The 17944-nt window shown below is 41.3% G+C and overlaps 1 protein-coding gene across 4 annotated transcripts in view; it reads left to right on the forward strand.

Moving 5' to 3' along the window:
- USP54 (ubiquitin specific peptidase 54) overlaps positions 1-17944 on the forward strand; it is a 121951-nt gene that overhangs the window by 137 nt on the left and 103870 nt on the right. Inside the window, exon 1 of one of the 4 annotated variants that reach the window (XM_014538367.1) lies at positions 95-307. The exons of 2 other annotated variants lie outside the window; for them this stretch is intronic. The gene's annotated coding sequence lies outside the window, so the exon portion shown is untranslated. Of the gene's footprint in view, positions 1-94; positions 308-790; positions 810-17944 lie in introns of those variants that run through there. One more of the 4 variants, XM_014538368.1, reaches the window with a different exon arrangement.

The raw sequence follows: 17944 nt of genomic DNA on the forward strand, positions 1-17944 counted from the left end.
CCTGGGGGGCGATGAGGGAGGTCGGGTCACGGGAGGAGTGGACGCGAGTGTGACGTTTAGGGAAGGATCCGGGTCCAGTGGGTCCAGGGACCGGGCGCCGGTCCGCACTAGGGCACACGGGGAGGGCTGATCCCTGGGAAGTCCAGAGGGAGGGACCGGGGTGTAGTAGGGTTCAAGGAGCAGGGACCAGAGCGTGAACGCTTGTGTGTGGCGGGAGTAGCTGGGTTCCGGGGACTGAGAACTGGACCCAGGGACCGGACTCCATTGAGGAATCAGTGGGCAGAACTGGGGTACAGCCCGGAGGAGGGTATGTTGAATGGGAGCATAGAGGTTGGGCCCGTTTTGCTTTGCCCTGGCGTGTGTGTGTGTGTGTGTGTGTGTGTGTGTGTGTAACGCGCCAGGACCGAGGTCCTAAATGGCTTGGCGGGAATGGTGGCGTCCCGGACCTCTCCGTCCCCCCGCCCCTTCCACAGAAATTCCCGCGGACTCAGATGTGAAAGGAGGCGAGCTAGTATGTAGTCTGTAGAGAGACTGCGTGGGGTAATGAATAATTGCTGCTCCCAAATAAAGTGTGGGGTGGGATCCGGAGATAGATTTTTGAGAAAAAAAGAAAAAAAACTCAGATGTTCTTCTTTTAGAGCGTACCGAGTTGGAAGAAGAGGGTGTGTGCTAAGATCACCTTTCTTCCCAGATTCATTCAAGTGTAGGATCCTTTACGGCGCATTTATTAAATTATTTATGCAGTGCAAAAGCAGGTTAGATGATACAGTGAAAGAATGTGCAGTACGACACGGAAGCCTTCCACGAAGGTAATTTAAAAACTCCGAACAGTGCTTTTATTGCCGCAGCACCAGGCTGAACGCTAGGGATAGTTTTAGTTACTTGGATATAAAACCTAGTGTTCCTTAAGTGTGCGTATTCAGGTTATGTGCCTTTTAAGAAATGGGTGAGATTTTTATCTTAGAAGACTGCACATGTTTTGAATATCTGTCAAAGGACTCTCCCAAGAGTGAAAAGAATGGAGAGGGCAAAACATTAGTCTCTGAGTCTCCAGGACTGTTTTCTGGAAACAGGTTTGCACTGCTTTTCTGGTTAACTTGTATTTCTAGTGAAAACAATGAAGTCTAATGAAGTCACAAAGATGATTTCAATCTACAGATACAGCTTTCTGATATTTTTACTCACTATCTTTTGTAGGTATAAAGTTGCAAGGGATAACCTCTCTTTTTATGATGTAACTGGATTTTTCCACGTTGAGGTTGACAAATTCATTAATTAGAATGATGGCTTTTAAATCCTAGAGCTAGCCTCGATGTGGCTAGTCATTGAACCTATTTATTTGATATGTGTTAGACTAAAACTTTTAATTTGTAGCGTTAGTAGCTAAACTTTAAAGTGCTTTTCTGAGGCAAGAGAAAGCTTATGTGGTTGGGTCCAAAAGATTTCTACATGAATCCATTAACAAGCTTTACTGGGTTCTTTTTATGTGTAGAGTACTGTGTATAAGGCATTGCAAGGTGGGGCATGGAGTGGAGATTAATTCATTTATCCATTCCACAAACATTTATTGAGACCTGTTTTGTGTTTGATTACTAAACCTTCAGGATTCAATGCAAGTAATCCTTGCTCCCTGCCTTGAAATTGTCCAGAGCCTAGGAAGGGAGAGTGACAGAGAAACAAATAATTACAATGTAATAAAGCACAATATATGAACACAGACTCCTGAAACAAGTTTTGGCCCTGAGGAGTTTACATAGTAGTTGACAAGACTAAAAAGAAAGAAAGAATTTAGAACATTATAAAATATTAAAGCAAATTCTAAACTGTATGCTATATCATAAAATATATTACATTTCCTGCAACCTTATTGTTATTAATTCTAGGAGTTTTTAAAATAGATTCCATGTAGACAAACATATCATTTGCAAATAGAGATAGTTATATTTCTCCCTTTCCAATCTGTATGCCTTTTATTTCTCTTTCTTGCCTATTACAGTGTTTAGAACTTCCAATATTGTGGTTGAATAAGAGTAGTGAGAGCAGACATCCTTGCTTTGTTCCTTACCTTTGGGAGGGAGAGGGGGGGCAATGCATTTAGTATATCACCATTAAGTATAATATTAGCTTAGGTTTTTGTGTAGATGCCTTTTATCAAGTTGTAACCATATATTTTAAAAATTTCAGTTGAAATGGTAATTTTTCTGCAATGATTTTTCAGATTCTCCAACCTAGTATTCACTCTCCATGTTTCCTGCTTATTCTACTATTATTGAGCTCTTATTCAGTTGCAACATCCTTCCCTCTCCTTCTCAGACACATACACCCTCTAGGCTATGAAGGGCAGTGGCTGTTTTATATACATTTTTATATCACTAGCTTAGTACAATATGCCTGGCAGTATTGAATTGTTTGATTAAATGAAAGAGTCAGTGAATGAATAATTGAACAAAAGAATGAGAAATTATCTCTCACAGGGCTTAAGCTAGTTTTAGTGATAAGAGTGAGTTTTGGAGTCAGACACAATTAAAATCTCAGCCCTTCAATGTAATACTGTATTGGGAAAGTTGAGCAAATTACTAAATATTTCTCAACCTCAGCTCCTTTATCTATTAAATTAGGATTACACTACTGGAACAAATTAGGTGAAATAATAGATGTTAATTCTTAGCACAGTAGCTATCATGTAGTAGGCATTCAAATTTTAGTTTTATTTTTTCTTTATTCAACTGTTTTAAATAATAAATGATAGTGATTTAAAAATACTGTGAACTGTATATAGTTATTTCAAATATTGTTCATGTTTGTGTTAAAATAGTCAAACTAATTTAGATTATGCTGGTTTAAGGGGAAATATGGAGACATAAGAAAATTGTATGGAAAAAGTTTGAATGTTTTGTTGAGCAATACCTTGTGTCAACCACTGTGTTACAATGCTTCACATGAAATAACCCATTTAATCCATACAACAACCCAATGAAGCACACTTCTTCCTTTGAAGGATTATTTCTTAGTTTTTTAATTATAGTTTTCTCATCTCCACCCTTTCTGAGTAAGCCTTAGGAATGGGGCTTATACAATTTAATGCAGATTTCAAACTTTGTAAAGCAGATAACAAATAATAACTATTTTATTTCTAAGCTACCATCCTTAATATTTGGGGACTATTATTTAGGCTAAGCATTTTTCCCGCAGCAAAACTTAGTGATAATATTTACTTTCTACTTCTCTAGGAGTACATTAGCTGCTGCCAGTATATTAGGTTCTTCATTTGTATGAAACTGATCAGAGTAATGAATTTGCCTATTGCCTATAGCACATGAGTCTTTCTCAACAAATAATGTTTGACTCGATTTTTCAAAGAGGAGAAAAGCAGCAGAATGTTTGAAACTGAATTTAGAGTTTTTCTTACTTAATATCTAATGTTGATCAGGCTAAGCAAGACCTGTTTTGATTAGTTCTCTGTATTTTTAAAATTGTGGTAAAATACACAACATAAAAGTTACCACCTTAATCATTTTTTTAAAAATATATTTTTAAATTGATTTTAGAGAGGAAGGGAAGGGAGAGAGAAATAGAAACATCAATGATGAGAGAGAATCATTCATCGGTTGCCTCCTGCATGCCCTATACTGGGGATCAAGCCCGCAAACTGGACATATGCCCTGACTGGGAATCGAATCTCGACCTCCTGGTTCATAGGTTGATGCTCAATCCCACAACCCAGGCATGTGCCCTTGGCTGGAATCGAACCTGGGACCCTTCAGTCCGCAGGCTGACGCTCTATCCACCAAGCCAAACCAGCTAGGGCTGGGCACCATTTTTAAATGTGCAGTTCAGTAATATTAAATACATTCACATTGTACAATTTTTATCTTGCAAAACTGAAATTCTATACCCATTAAAAAATGCTCCCTACTCCTCTCCCCCGAGTCACTGGCAACCACCATCCTACTGTCTGTCTCTGAATGTGACTATTCTAGGTATCAGATATAAATGGAATCATAGAGTGTCCTTTTGTGCATGGCTTATTTTATTTAGCATAATGTCCTCCAGGTTCATCCATGTTTTAGTATGTGTCATAATTTCTTTCCTTTTTAAGGCTGAATAATATTTCACTGTACACACACACACATCACATTTTGCTTATCCATTCACTTGGATTGCTTCCATCTTCTAGCTGTTATAAATAATGCTGCTAGGAACACGGGTGTACACTGATCTCTTTGATACCCTGCTTTCAATTCTTTTGGATATATAACCAGAGTGGAATTGCTGGATCTTATTTTAAATTTTTGAGGCATTGCTATACCATTTTCCATCGTGGCTAAGCCATTTTACATTCCCACTAGCAGTATACAAGTGTTTCAATTTCTCCACATCCTCATCAACAACTGTTATTTTCTATTGGATATGAGATAGTATCTCATTGTGGTTTTGATTTGTATTTCCCTAATACTTGTGATGCTGAGCATCTTTACATGTGCTTATTGGCCATTTGTATATCTTCTTTGGAGAAACATCGATGTAAGAGAGACACATCAATTGGTTGCCTCCTGCACGTACCCCAACCGGGGGCACCATTTTTAAATGTGCAGTTCAGTAATATTAAATACATTCACATTGTACAATTTTTATCTTGCAAAACTGAAATTCTATACCCATTAAAAATGGGCCCGCAACCAAGCTACATGCCCTTGACCGGGATTGAACCTGGGACCCTTCAGTCCGCAGGCAGACGCTCTGTCCACTGAGCCACACCAGTCAGGGCTAACCCACAGTCTTTTTGTTCACAGGATGATGCTCTAGCCAACTGAGCCACCTGGCGAAGGCAGGTTTCCCCTTCTTTTTTTTTTTTTTAATCCTACCTGAGGATGTTTTTTCCATTGAATTTTTTTTTTAGAGAGAGTAGAGAGGAGGAGGAGAGAGAGAGAAAGAGAGAGAGAGAGAAGAGAGACATCCATTGGTTGCCTCCTTTCCCCACCAGACAGGGGCTGGGGATTGAACCTGCAACCGATACGTGCCCTTCACCAGGAATCCAATCCCCGGCCCTTCGCCTCCCCTGCTCTAACCACTGAGCGGGCAGTCACATACATTCATTTAAATCTTTACACTGTATATGTAGGGTTTTTTTAATGTATATATTTGTATTGATTTCAGAGAGGAAGGGAGAGATAGAAACATCAATGATGAGAATCAGTGACCATGGCCTGACCGGAATCAAACCGCGATCTCCTGGTTCATAGGCCGAAGCTCCAACACTGTGCCACTCCCACCGGGCTATATGTAGGGCTTACAAACAATTTTAACAAAAGCTCAAAGAGGCGAGGTGATTCCGTGCATTGAAGGAATTGGGACCAGTAGATCCCCAAGAGTGTACGGTTAGCGGCCAGGAATGAATCCTTAAACCGGGGCTGAGCCGGGGGCTCCCTCGGTACCGGAAACGCCCCGACCAGCCGCCGCGGGCGCACCCTCACCCTCCGGCGCTTTGTTGTTATGGTTTTGTTCGTGTCCCCCCAAGTTTTCAGTTTTAAATAAATTTAATGCTGCGCAACAATCTCCCGTAAATCCTTATCCCGCGCAGTCGGCTCAGTTCTCAAATGAGAGAGGTTGGCCTACAAAGATCGTCACGGCCTCTTCCATTCTTTACTTTCAAAAAATTGTTTTTCTGGGGGCGGGCGTGCAAGAGATTATGAGCAACATCTATACATAAAATAAATAAATAAAAATATAAATCCGCAGGTGGATGACCAGGTTTCTCAAAAAGAAGCCGGTCTACAAATCCTACGGGAAAAACCTGAGGAAACCCCTTTCCGAACACCGGACTCCCGAGGAAGAAAAGGAGAAAGGAAGGGAGAGAGAGAGAAACATTAACATGAGAGAGAAAATCCATCAGTTGTCTTCTGTACGTGCTCCAGAGGGGACTGAACCTGAAACCTAGGTATGTGCCTTGACCGGGAATCAAACCCACAGTCTTTTTTAAAATTTATATTTAATATATTTTATTGATTTTTCTACAGAGAGGAAGGGAGAGGGATAGAGAGTTAGAAACATCGATCAGCTGCCTCCTGCACACCCCCCACTGGGAATGGGCCCGAAACCAAGCTACATGCCCTTGACTGACGCTCTATCCACTGAGCCAAGCCGGTCAGGGCTAACCCACAGTCTTTTTGTTCACAGGATGATGCTCTAGCCAACTGAGCCACCTGGCGAAGGCAGGTTTCCCCTTCTTTTTTTTTTTTTAATCCTCACCTGAGGATATTTTTTCCATTGAATTTTTTTTTTCAGAGAGAGTAGAGAGGAGGAGGAGAGAGAAAAAGAGAGAGAGGGAGAGAGAGACATCAATTGGTTGCCTCACAACCATGGTACATGCCCTTGACCAGGGATCAAATTCATGACTCATGACCCTTCGGTCTGTGGGCCAGCACTCTAACCACTGAGCAAAACCAGCCAGGGAAGGTTTCTGCTTCTTGATTGCAAGTCCCTTGCCATCTCTTAAAGATAACCACTAATGAGTCTGATGTTTCTCTGGCTAGTTTATACTCCTTAGTCCAGCGGTCGCCAACTGGTGGTCTGCTGACCACTGGTGGTCCATGAGGTCTGAAAGGTTGTCGACTGCTGGTTTAAGGAAACCTTTGGAGCAGCGATCGCCAACCGGTGGTTGGCGGAGAAGCTTATCATGAAAGAAGTAAAAACACCACAGAAGTCCTGTGGAAGGTTAAAGTGGGAAAGGCTCTTTCTCAGATTTTATTTTATTTATTTATTTTAGTTTAAAACTCAGATCAGCACCCTATCAGAGATGGTTGTATATAATAGGTGCACAAAAATACTTGTTGAATGACTGTTTGGTATGCAGATACTTATGACTGAATATATTTAGTACCAATATTATATCACTTTGAAATGAAGTCTGCATGTCTTTTGGATTAGGATTATTATGTGCTTTACCAATAAATAGACCACTATGGCAGAGTAAATGTTTTCTTAGAAGTAGTGAAACTGAGGCAAACTTGAGTTTGCAGGAGTTAGCTCTAACTACATGCGGCACATTTAGCTGGCTGAGTTAATTGAGACTTATAGACAGGACAAACAGAATAAGAGAGATGGGGAAGCATTATGTTCCTGGTTCAGGAAAATGAGATGTAAATTCTAAAAAAGGGGATGATTCTGGTAAGGTCTGACTCTGGGCAAGACCTGTTGGAACAAACCGTGGGATGTTCACAGGATAGTGGTGAAGAATCTGAGCTCTATTACAGCTGAAAATGAAATCCTTCTCTAGTGACGTTATAATAGAAGCAGCTGCTGCTGCTGCAGCCACTGCTGCCTGAACTTGGTGGCTGCGTGAAGTGGCTAGAGCAGGAAATGATTCTATGGCACTAGGCGTGGATAGGGAAGGACTTGTCTGGCTCTGGACAAGTGGTTGCACAGGTTGTGGGTGTCACTTTAAACATACAGAAACCTGCTTGCTGGAGGAGGAGCACCTCCCTGAGGATCAGGTGCACGTCTGAAGGAATGAGCTCATCCTTCTAGCCAGACCTGCTCCAGACGCTGAGTGAATGTTTTCCTAATTGCAAGTCCTGCAGCTGGGAGAAGCAGGAAATGGTTGAAGCTTCAGGTACTTTGTGAGTAGCAAGAATATGGAAGCTATTTTGGGACTCAGAATGTGTGACTGTGAATATCAGGTTGAAGGTGACACACATGCACATTCAGTCTTTCTCTCAGTTGAGGATTGCAGTGAAGTGTGTGGTGGGTTGAGAAAAGCTTTGGTGGTTCTAACTTTATTCCAGTGATTCTTTTTGAGGTGACTTAATAATTTGTTTTCTATATTGTCTTGTTTGGTTTTGCTGCTTTGGAAAATAAGAATCTTGAGGGCTTGCCCTGTCCAGGTAGCTCAGTTGGTTAGAGTGTTGCCCGATATGCCAAGGTTGCACGTTTCATCCCTGGTCAGAGCACATAAAAGAATCAACCAATGAATGTATAAATAAGTAGAACAACAATTGATGTTTCTCTTTCTCTCTCTCTCTCTCTGTTTCTCTATCCTCTCTCTCTCTCTCTAAAAGCAATCAATCAATTAAAAAAAAAAAAAAGAATCCCGGGGGCTCTTTTTCAATTTCCAAGGATATTTATGGCTTTTTTTTGAGCTTTGGTTGATGGGACTTATTCCACTTTTGAAGTTCACTGTGCTGAATTTCAGAGCCCTATGCATGATTCTATTTTGTTTTGTTTTATATTAACTTACCTAAATTATTCACTTTAAGTAAGTCTCTTTTAAATGAATTGGTTTTAAAAAGAAATATCAATTTTATTTTTTTTAAACATTTATTTTGAAGTAATTCTAGATTCACATGGAATTAGAGAGATCTGATGTATGCCTTTCCCAATTTCCCCAGTGGTAACGTCCTGCAAAACTGAAGTGCAATATTACAACCAAGATATTGACATTGATACAGTGAAGGTAAAGAATATTTTCTTCACAGGATCTATGTTACTGCTCTTTTATAGCCATACCTATTTCTTTTGTACCTTACCCCCTCTTAACCCCTATCAATCACTAATTGAAAAATCAATTTAAAAATAGATTTTTATTAAATTTTTTTTAGAGAGAGAGAGGAAGGGAGAGGGAGAAACATCAATGTGAGAGTGAAACATTGATTGGCTGCCTCCTGTATGCCCCCTACCAGGAATAGAGCCCACAACCTAGGCATGTGCCCTGACTGGGAATAGAAACTGGCAAACTTTCCATGTGCAGGCAACGTCTGACCAACTGAGCCACATCAGCCAGGGCTTGGAAAAATCAGTTTTTAAGCAAGAAATTTTATGTGCAATCTTCAGTATTTTTAAAAAATATATATTTTTATTGATTTCAGAGAGGGAGGGAGAGGGAAGAGTGTGATAGAAACATCAGTGATGTGAGAGAATCATTGATTAACTGCCTCCTGCAGGTCCCCTACTGGGGGTCGAGCCCACAACCCAGGCATGTGCCCTTGACTGAAATAGAACCCAGGACCCTTCAGTCTTCAGGCCAAAGCTCTATCCACTGAGCCAAACCAGCTAGGGCAGTGGTCGGCAAACTCATTAGTCAATAGAGCCAAATATCAACAGTACAACAATTGAAATTTCTTTTGAGAGCCAAATTTTTTAAACTTAAACTATATAGGTAGGTACATTGTTATTAACTTAATTAGGGTACTCCTAAGGCTTAGGAAGAGCCACACTCAAGGGGTCAAAGAGCCGCCTGTGGCTCGAGAGCCGCAGTTTGCTGACCACGGAGCTAGGGCAATAGTAGTTTTGTATTAGAGATCTGCATGGCTTATGAAAAGAGCCCTAGACTGCAATAGGAGATTCTGGTTAATTGTAGCTCTTTGACCTTGGGCAAATAATTTTAATGTCTCTGTGCTTCAGTTTCCTTATATATAAAATGGGATAATGGTATATTAATTTTTATCTAACCTATTTATAGGATTTTTTAGAAATTATAAAGTTCTTTAGCCCAGCCAGTGTGCCTCAGTGGTTGAGCGTCAACCCATGAACCAGGAGGTCAAAGTTCGATTCCCGCTCAGGGCACATGCCGGAGTTGCGGGCTCAGTCCCCAGTGTGGGGCATGCAGGAAGCAGTCGACCAATTAGTTCTTTAAAAAAATAAGTATTATGTATATACAACAAAGAATTCTTGAAGGATTATGGATTTAAAACATGAATTTTAAAATAATAAAGCTTCTAGAAAAAAATGTGAGACAATAACATCATGACCTTACGGAGAAAAAAAAGTACTATGTAGATTATTATTAGCAGCAAGAACAATAGTTTTCAAACTAGAAAGTAATTAGCAACTTGTAAACTAGAAATTGTAGCCCACTATGGTAAGACTGAACATTTAAAAATGAATTTAAGTCTTAAGGCTCAATTGAATTTCAGAGTGCTGAATTAATTAGCTAATGATCTCAGAGCCACTGTTGTTAATCATAAATCATAAATCATAGAAACCAGAGAGAGGCAAATGTTCTGATGTACAAAGTGAGGAAAGTAGTTGGAAAACTACAAACCTGTGAAAATTGATATTAATTCCTGGGAAAATTCAATTACAAATGGTCAAAATCAGTTGATATGGAGTATTAAACAAAAAGTTAGCATGGACCCTGGCTGGTGTGGCTCAGTTGGTCGAACACTGTCCTGTGCACTGAAAGGTTGCTGGTTTGATCCCTGGTCAGGGCACATACCCAGGTTGTGGGTTTGATCTCCAGTCGGGTGCTTACAAGAGGCAGCTGATACCTGTTTCTCTAACGTCGATGTTTCTCTCCCTATCTCTCCCTGCCTCTCCCTCTAAAAATTCAATAAAGCTAGGCCCGCATGGCTCAGTGGTCGACCTAGGAACCAGGAGGTCCCAGTTCGATTCCCAGTAGGGGCACATATGGTCGGGGCACATACCCAGGTTGCGGGCTTGATCCACAGTGTGGGGCATGCAAGAGGCAGCTGGTCCATGATTCTCTCTCATCATTGATGTTTCTCTCTCTCTTTCCCTCTCCCTTCCTCTCTGAAATCAATAAAAATAATTTTAAAATATATATTTTTTATTTTTTAAATATATATTTTATTGATTTTTTTACAGAGAGGAAGGGAGAGGGATAGAGAGTTAGGAATATCGGTGAGAGAGAAACATCGATCAGCTGCCTCCTGCACACCCCCTACTGGAGATGTGCCCGCAACCGGCTGACGCTCTATCCACTGAGCCAAACTGGTTAGGGCTTAAAATATATTTTTAAAAAATATCTTTAAAAAAAAGCATGGGTTGATTTATCATAACAAATTCCTTCTGTTTCTATTCTTGAATCGTATACTACTATTTAGAATTATGAGGTTAGTAGATCTAGTTATAGATATAATCCTACTGTTTCATATTCTTTCATGATACAATTGTGGCTGATATGTAATTAGATATGATTTGGTTGATTAAATGAATGTGTAAAAAATTGAATAATTGTACCCACTTAGACTCTTAATTTCACCAGGAAAGTCTCTGGTGGATTATCTTTGGACTTTGCATAGAGTAGAAATTTTAAAAAATCATATTAATCAGATATATAATTTGCAAAGCTGCAAGAGTAGTTAATATGACAGATGAATAAAGCCTTAAAAATTATATCTATAGCCTGACCATTGTGGCTCAGTGGTTGAGTGTCGAGCTATGAACCAGGAGGTCACAGTTAGATTCTCAGTCAGGGCACATACCTGGGTTATGGGCTCGATCCCCAGTAAGGGGCATGCAGGAGGCAGCTGATCAATGATTCTCTCTCATCATTTATGTTTCTATCTCTCTTTCCCTTACTCTCTGAAATCAATAAAAATATATTTTAAAAAACTTATATTCATGGGATGAAATCATGGGCTCAAATTGAAATTAAATTTAATTCAAAATCTCAAATGCTCAAGAACAGTATGAGGAGGAGCTGGTTGGGCAGCAGGTCATATGAATAATATCTGGGAATTTTGGTTAATCACAAATGTAGCAAGAACTGCCTATGCAATGTAGCAGCTAAAAACACCTTCAGCTATATTACCAAGAGTTTATCCAGGTCACAAAAGTATTGGTTCCAATATATTTTTGTACTAGATTGGAAACACATTTTGTATATTGGCTTATTTAAATGGACACTGACAAAGTTGAGAGCATTTCAAGGAAGGTGCACAGAACCATAAATGGTCTGAAAACCATCTATATAGGAAACTGTTGGGATTTGGGGAAGGGAGTGTTGATAAATTTTAAAACTTAAAATAAAAAACACAACCCCAAAAAACAAATACTCATAGTCCTACCAGAATTAACCACTTTAACATCTGTTTTTCTTCTCCTCTATCTTAGAAATAAAACACTATAGATAAAGCCAAAGCCTCTTCTTCTCCTTCCCTACAAGGAACATCCATCCATCCATTCATTAATCCTCACCTGAGGGTATTTTTTCCATTGATTTTATTAGAGATAGTGGAAGGGAGGAGAAGGGGGAGGGGAGAGAGAGAGAGAGAGAGAGAGAGAGAGAGAGAGAGAGAATATTATCCACATGAGATACATTGATTGGTTGCCTCCCCCACACGCCCCAACCTAGGCTGGAGATCGATCCTGCAACCCAGGTATGTGCCCTTGACTGGGAATCCAATCACGACCCTTCCATGCACTGGTCGATGCTCCAGCCACTGAACCACACAGGCCAGGGCAGGAATTCTTATATTTATCAAAGTAATACATGTGCATAGTTTTTTTTCCCTCTAAAATCTTTTAAACTTCTTAATTGAAACAATTTTAAATTTACATCAAGGTGCAAAAGTAGTATAAAGAATTCCCATATGGCCGAAACCGGTTTGGCTCAGTGGATAGAGCGTCGGCCTGTGGACTCAAGGGTCCCGGGTTCGATTCCGGTCAAGGGCATGTACCTGGGTTGCGGGCACATCCCCAGTGGGGGGTGTGCAGGAGGCAGCTGATCGATGTTTCTAACTCTCTATCTCTCTCCCTTCCTCTCTGTAAAAAATCAATAAAATATATTAAAAAAAAAAAAAAGAATTCCCATATGCCCTCTTCCCAGTTTCCCCTAATTGTTAACATGTTTTTTTCATTTGATCCTTTTTAAAAAATTCTTTATTGTTGAAAGTATTACATGTCTCCTTTTCCCCCCATTGACCTCTCCCAGCCTGCTCCCACTTCCCAGCACATGCCCTCACCCCCTTATTGTCTGTGTCTGTTAGTTATGCTTATATGCATGCATGCAAGTCTTTTGGTTGATTGCTTACTGCCCTCCTCCCACCCTCCCCTGCCTTTCCTTTGAGGTTTGACAGTGTTTGATGCTTCTATGTCTCTGGATCTATTTTTGTTCATCAGTTTATGTTGTTCATTATATTCCACAAATGAATGAGATCATGTGATACTCATCTTTCTCTGACGGGCTTATTTTGCTTAGCATAATGCTCTCCAGGTCCATCCATGCTGTTGCAAATGGTAAGAATTCTTTCTTTTTTACAGCAGTGTAGTATGCCATCGTGTAGATGTACCACAGTTTTTAATCCACTCATCTGCTGATGGGCACTTAGGCTGTTTCCAAATCTTAGCTAGTATTATAAATTGTGCTGCTATGAACATAGGGGTGCATATATTCTTTCTGATTGATGTTTCTACTGTCTTGGGATATACTCCTAGAAGTGGGACTACTGGGAACATGTGCAGGTGTTTGTTTTTTTAAACTACTTTTTTTGAAATACATTTTTATTGATTTCAGAGAGGAAAAGAAAGGGAGAGAGAGAGAGAGAAATATCAATGATGAGAGACAATCATTGATCGGCTGCCTCCTGCACACCCTCCACTGGGGATCAAGCTCGCAACCCAGGCTTGGCCAGAATCAAACCCGGGACCCTTCAGTCTGCAGGCTGACGCTCTATCCACTGAGCCAAGCCAGCTAAGGCCATGTGCATAGTTTTAAAAATTCAAATAGTATTATGCCCTGGCTGGTGGCTCAGTTGGTTGGAACATCTTCCCAAACACCAAAAGGTTGAGAGTTTGATTATCAGTCAGGACACATACCTAGGTTGCAGGTTCCATCTCCGGTTGGTGCGCATATGGGAGGCAACTGATTGATATTTCTCTTTCACATTGTTTCTTTCTCTCTCTAAAAATCAATAAAACATATCCTTGGGTGAGGATTTAAAATAAAAATTCAAATATACTTAGAAGGAAAAATAAGTTATCCCATCCCTTGAGGCAACCATATTCACCTGCCTGAAATATTTCTAATAGTATAATTTATCACTTAATATAAAGTACTAAACATATAAAGTGCCATATGGTTTTGCCTTTTTGTTTTGTTTTGTTTTTAATTGATCTGAGAGAGAGAGAGGAAGGGAGAGGGAGAAAGAGAGAAATAATTCATTGGTTGCCTCCCCCATGTGCTCCCACTGGGGATCAAACCCAAAACCTGGGTATGTGCCTGACTGGGAATCAAACAGCGACCCTTTGTGAAATAATGCTTCAACCAACTGAACCACACCCGCTAGGGCAGTTTTGCCTCTTTCATGCATATATGTCTTTTCCCTTATAATCTCAATATAATTATGTAATTTGGAGAATTAAATCATTATTGTTTTTTTATTTTATTTTATTGATTTTTTACAGAGAGGAAGGGAGAGAGACAGTTAGAAACATCGAAGAGAGAGAAACATCGATCAGCTGCCTCCTGCACATCTCCTACTGGGGATGTGCCCGCAACCCAAGTACATGCCCTTGACCAGAATCGAACCTGGGACCCTCCAGTCCACAGGCTGGCGCTCTATCCACTGAGCCAAACCAGCTTTCGGCTATTTATTGTTTACATATACAGATATTGAGCCTGAGCTATATAATATACAATGATTATAATTTTCTTTTTAAAATAAAATCATATAGGTTGTAGGTGTACAATTTTATAATACATCATCTCCATATTATATTACTAGAGGCCCAGCGTACGAAATTCTTGCATGGGTAGGGTCCCTAGGCCTGGCTGGCGATGAGGGCTGATCGGGGGCGTCTGGCTGCCGGTCAGGGCCTTCCTTCCAGCCGGCCGGGGTCTCCCTTCCTTGGCTGCCGGCTGGGGCCTTCCTTCTTTCCGCGCCGCCCCCTGGTGGCCAGCACATATCATAGTGAGTGATTGAGCTCCTGGTCTCTCCGTCAAACTCCTGAGAGAACAATTTGCATATTAGGCTTTTATATATATATAGATATGTTCACCACCCTAAGTCATATCTCCTACCATCAACATTTATCCCTCTTTTACCATCTTCTACCTCCCCTCACCCCCCTTTCCTTCTGGTAATCACCGTGCTGTTGTCTATGTGTATGAGGTTTTTGTTGTGTGTGGTATTTTTTCTTCTCAATTCCTTCACCTTTTGTTTTACTCAACTCCCCTTTGACAGCTGTTAGTCTGTTCTCTGTATTTATGAGTCTGTTTCTGTTTTGTATGTTAGTTTATTTTGTGCATTAGATTCCACATATAAGTGAAAGCATATGGTACTTGTCTTTCTCTGACTGCCTTTTTTCACTGAGCATAATACTCTCCAGGTCCATCCATACTGTCCAAATGGTAAGACTTCCTTCTTTTTTTATGGCCAAGTGGTATTCATTCCATTGTGTACTAGTAAATATACCACAGCTTTAAAAAAAATTTCTACCTAACATTTATTTATTTATTTTATATTGTTTCTTTTCATTGAATTTATTGGGTGACAGAGTGGCATGTGGTAATTTTACATGAGGCCCTAGCCGGTTTGGCTCAGTGGATAGAGTGTTCGCCTGCAGACCGAAGGGTCCCGGGTTCGATTCCGGTCAAAGACATGTACCTCAGTTGCAGCCTCCTCCCTGACCCAGGCCCCTGGTCAAGACGCATGCAGGAGGCAGCCAATCGATGTATTTCTCTCACATTGATATTTCTCTCTGTCTTTCCCTCTCTCTTCTACTTTCTCTAAAAAATCAATGGAGGAATATCCTGAGGTGAGGATTGAAAAGAAACAATTTTTAAATGAGGTGTTCAGGGCGTCCCTTTGAGGAGAGTAACATTTAAATAGAGAGCTGAATGAAGTGAAGGAGCAGGCTATTCAAAGAGCTGGGGAATGGGCATTCAATGGAGAGGGATTAGCAAGTGAAAAATCCTTGAGATGGGAACTAGCTTGGCATCTTTAAAAAATGATAGGCAGAGTGCAGTAAAGCTGAAATTATCGAGAGAAGTAGGGGCTGGATCATGAGGGATATGATTCAGAATGTAATGGTAAGATATTGAAGTTTTTTATGTGGAGTAATGATTTGATTTTTTTTTAAATCCTCACCAAAGGATATGTTTTTATTGATTTCTAGAGAGAGAGAGAGGAAGGGCAAGAGGGAAAAGAAACATTAATGTGAGAGAGAAATATCAATTGGCTGCTTCCCATATGCGCCCCGGACATGGGGTCGAACCTGCAACCTTTTGGTGTATGGGGATGCCAATTGAGCCACCAGGCTAGGGCTGATTTTTTTTTTTTAATACATTTTTATTAGTTTCAGAGAGGAAGGGAGAGGGAGAGAGAGATAGAAACATCAATGATGAGAGAGAATCATTGATTGGCTGCCTCCCGCCCACCCCCCACTGGGGATTGAGCCTGCAACCCAGGCATGTGCCCTTGACCGGAATCGAACCTGGGACCTTTCAGTCCGCAGGCCGACGCTCTATCCACTGAGCCAAACCAGCTAGGGCGGGCTGATTTTTTTTAAGGTTGTGTTTTTGTTTTTGTTTTAAATATGTTTTTATTTATTTCAGGGAGGAAGGGAGAGGGAGAGAGAGAAACATCACTGGTGAGAGAGAATCATTGATTGGCTGCCTCCTGCATGCCTCATACTGGGGGTTGAGCCCCCAACCTGGGCATATGCCCTGACCGGGAATCGAACTGTGACCTCCTGGTTCATAGGTTGATGCTCAACCACTGAGCCACACCAGCTTGGCGCATTTTATTTTTTTAAAGATGATTCTGATTGTTGTGTGAAGAAGTGGTTATAATGGAAGCAAGGAGACCAGATAGAAGACTATTACAGTCTTCTAGGTAATATCCTAGGTGACTCTGTTAGGATGGTAGCAGTGGAGGTGATGAGAAAGGATATGTTTTGAGAGTTTTAAGTCAGCTTCTGAGTAAGTATCCAGGGAAACATGCTCAAAAAGTATGTGGGGGAATGTTTGTAATTATTTAGCAAAGGGTGTGCCCAGCAAGTATCACTCCAGCTTGCCTTGTTCATCTGTTCTGTCTTTTCAGCCAGACATAAGACATGTACTCTGACTTTAGCTGCTGTGCTATTTTGGTGACATTTTCAACCTTATTTTTGTCAAAGTGAATTATCTGTGTCTATCTACTTTGGACATATGTGTAATTGGTGGTATTACTGTTGGCTTCTTGATTAGGGAAATGGTTATTGCATTCTGTACCAAGTTAAATGACAACATCAGAGAGTAGAATGCACCGACAACCTGATTTTCTTTGCTTATGTATTATAAAAAATGATGAAAAATCTCATATGCACAGAAGTTGCTTGCCAAACATTAGAAGCCATCTAATTTTACCAGGTGGCAGCTGCTGTTATTTGTAGGGATCCAATTTAAAAAACAGACATGAAACAGGGTCCTGTCCTTGTTTTGCAAAAACGGAAACTGTGACTTAAACACACACACACACACACAGCTTTATTGAGATATAATTTACAAACCATACAAGTCACCCATTTAAAGTGTACAATTCAATGGTTATTAATATACTAGAGGCCCGGTGCACAAAAATTTGTGCACTTTGGGGGGTCCCTCAGCCCGGCCTGTGCCCTCTTGCAGCCTGGGACTCCTCAGGGGATGTCCACTTGCTGGCTTAGGCCCGCTCCCTGGGGGATCGGGCTTAAGCTGGCAGTCAGACATCCCTCTGGCAGCGCAGGAGCCCTCAGGGGATGTCCACTTGCCAGTGGGGAGCAGGCCTAAACTGCAGTCGGACATCCTTAGCACTGCTGAGGAGGCAGGAGAGGCTCCCGCCATCACTGCTGTGCTGGCAGCCATCAGCCTGGCTTGTGGCTGAGCAGAGCTCCCCCTGTGGGAGCGCACTGACCACCAGGGGGCAGCTCCTGCATTGAGCATCTGCCCCCTGGTGGTCAGTGTGTGTCATAGTGACCAGTGATTCCCAGTCGCTCTGCTGTTAGGGTCAATTTTCACATTACCCTTTTATTATATAGGATAGAGGCCTGGTGCATGGGTGGGGGCCGCCTGGTTTGCCCTGAAGGGTGTCCTGGATCAGGGTGGGGGTTCCCACTGGGGTGCCTGGCCAGCCTAGGTGAGGAGCTGATGGCTGTTTGCAGGCTGGCCACAGCCCCTTCAGGGTGGAGGTCCGTGCTGGGGTGCCTGGCCAGCCTGGGTGAGGGGCTGATGGCTGTTTTCAGG

This window comes from Myotis brandtii, unplaced genomic scaffold (genome assembly GCF_000412655.1).
Source record: "Myotis brandtii unplaced genomic scaffold, ASM41265v1 scaffold190, whole genome shotgun sequence".
Lineage (NCBI taxonomy): Eukaryota > Metazoa > Chordata > Mammalia > Chiroptera > Vespertilionidae > Myotis > Myotis brandtii.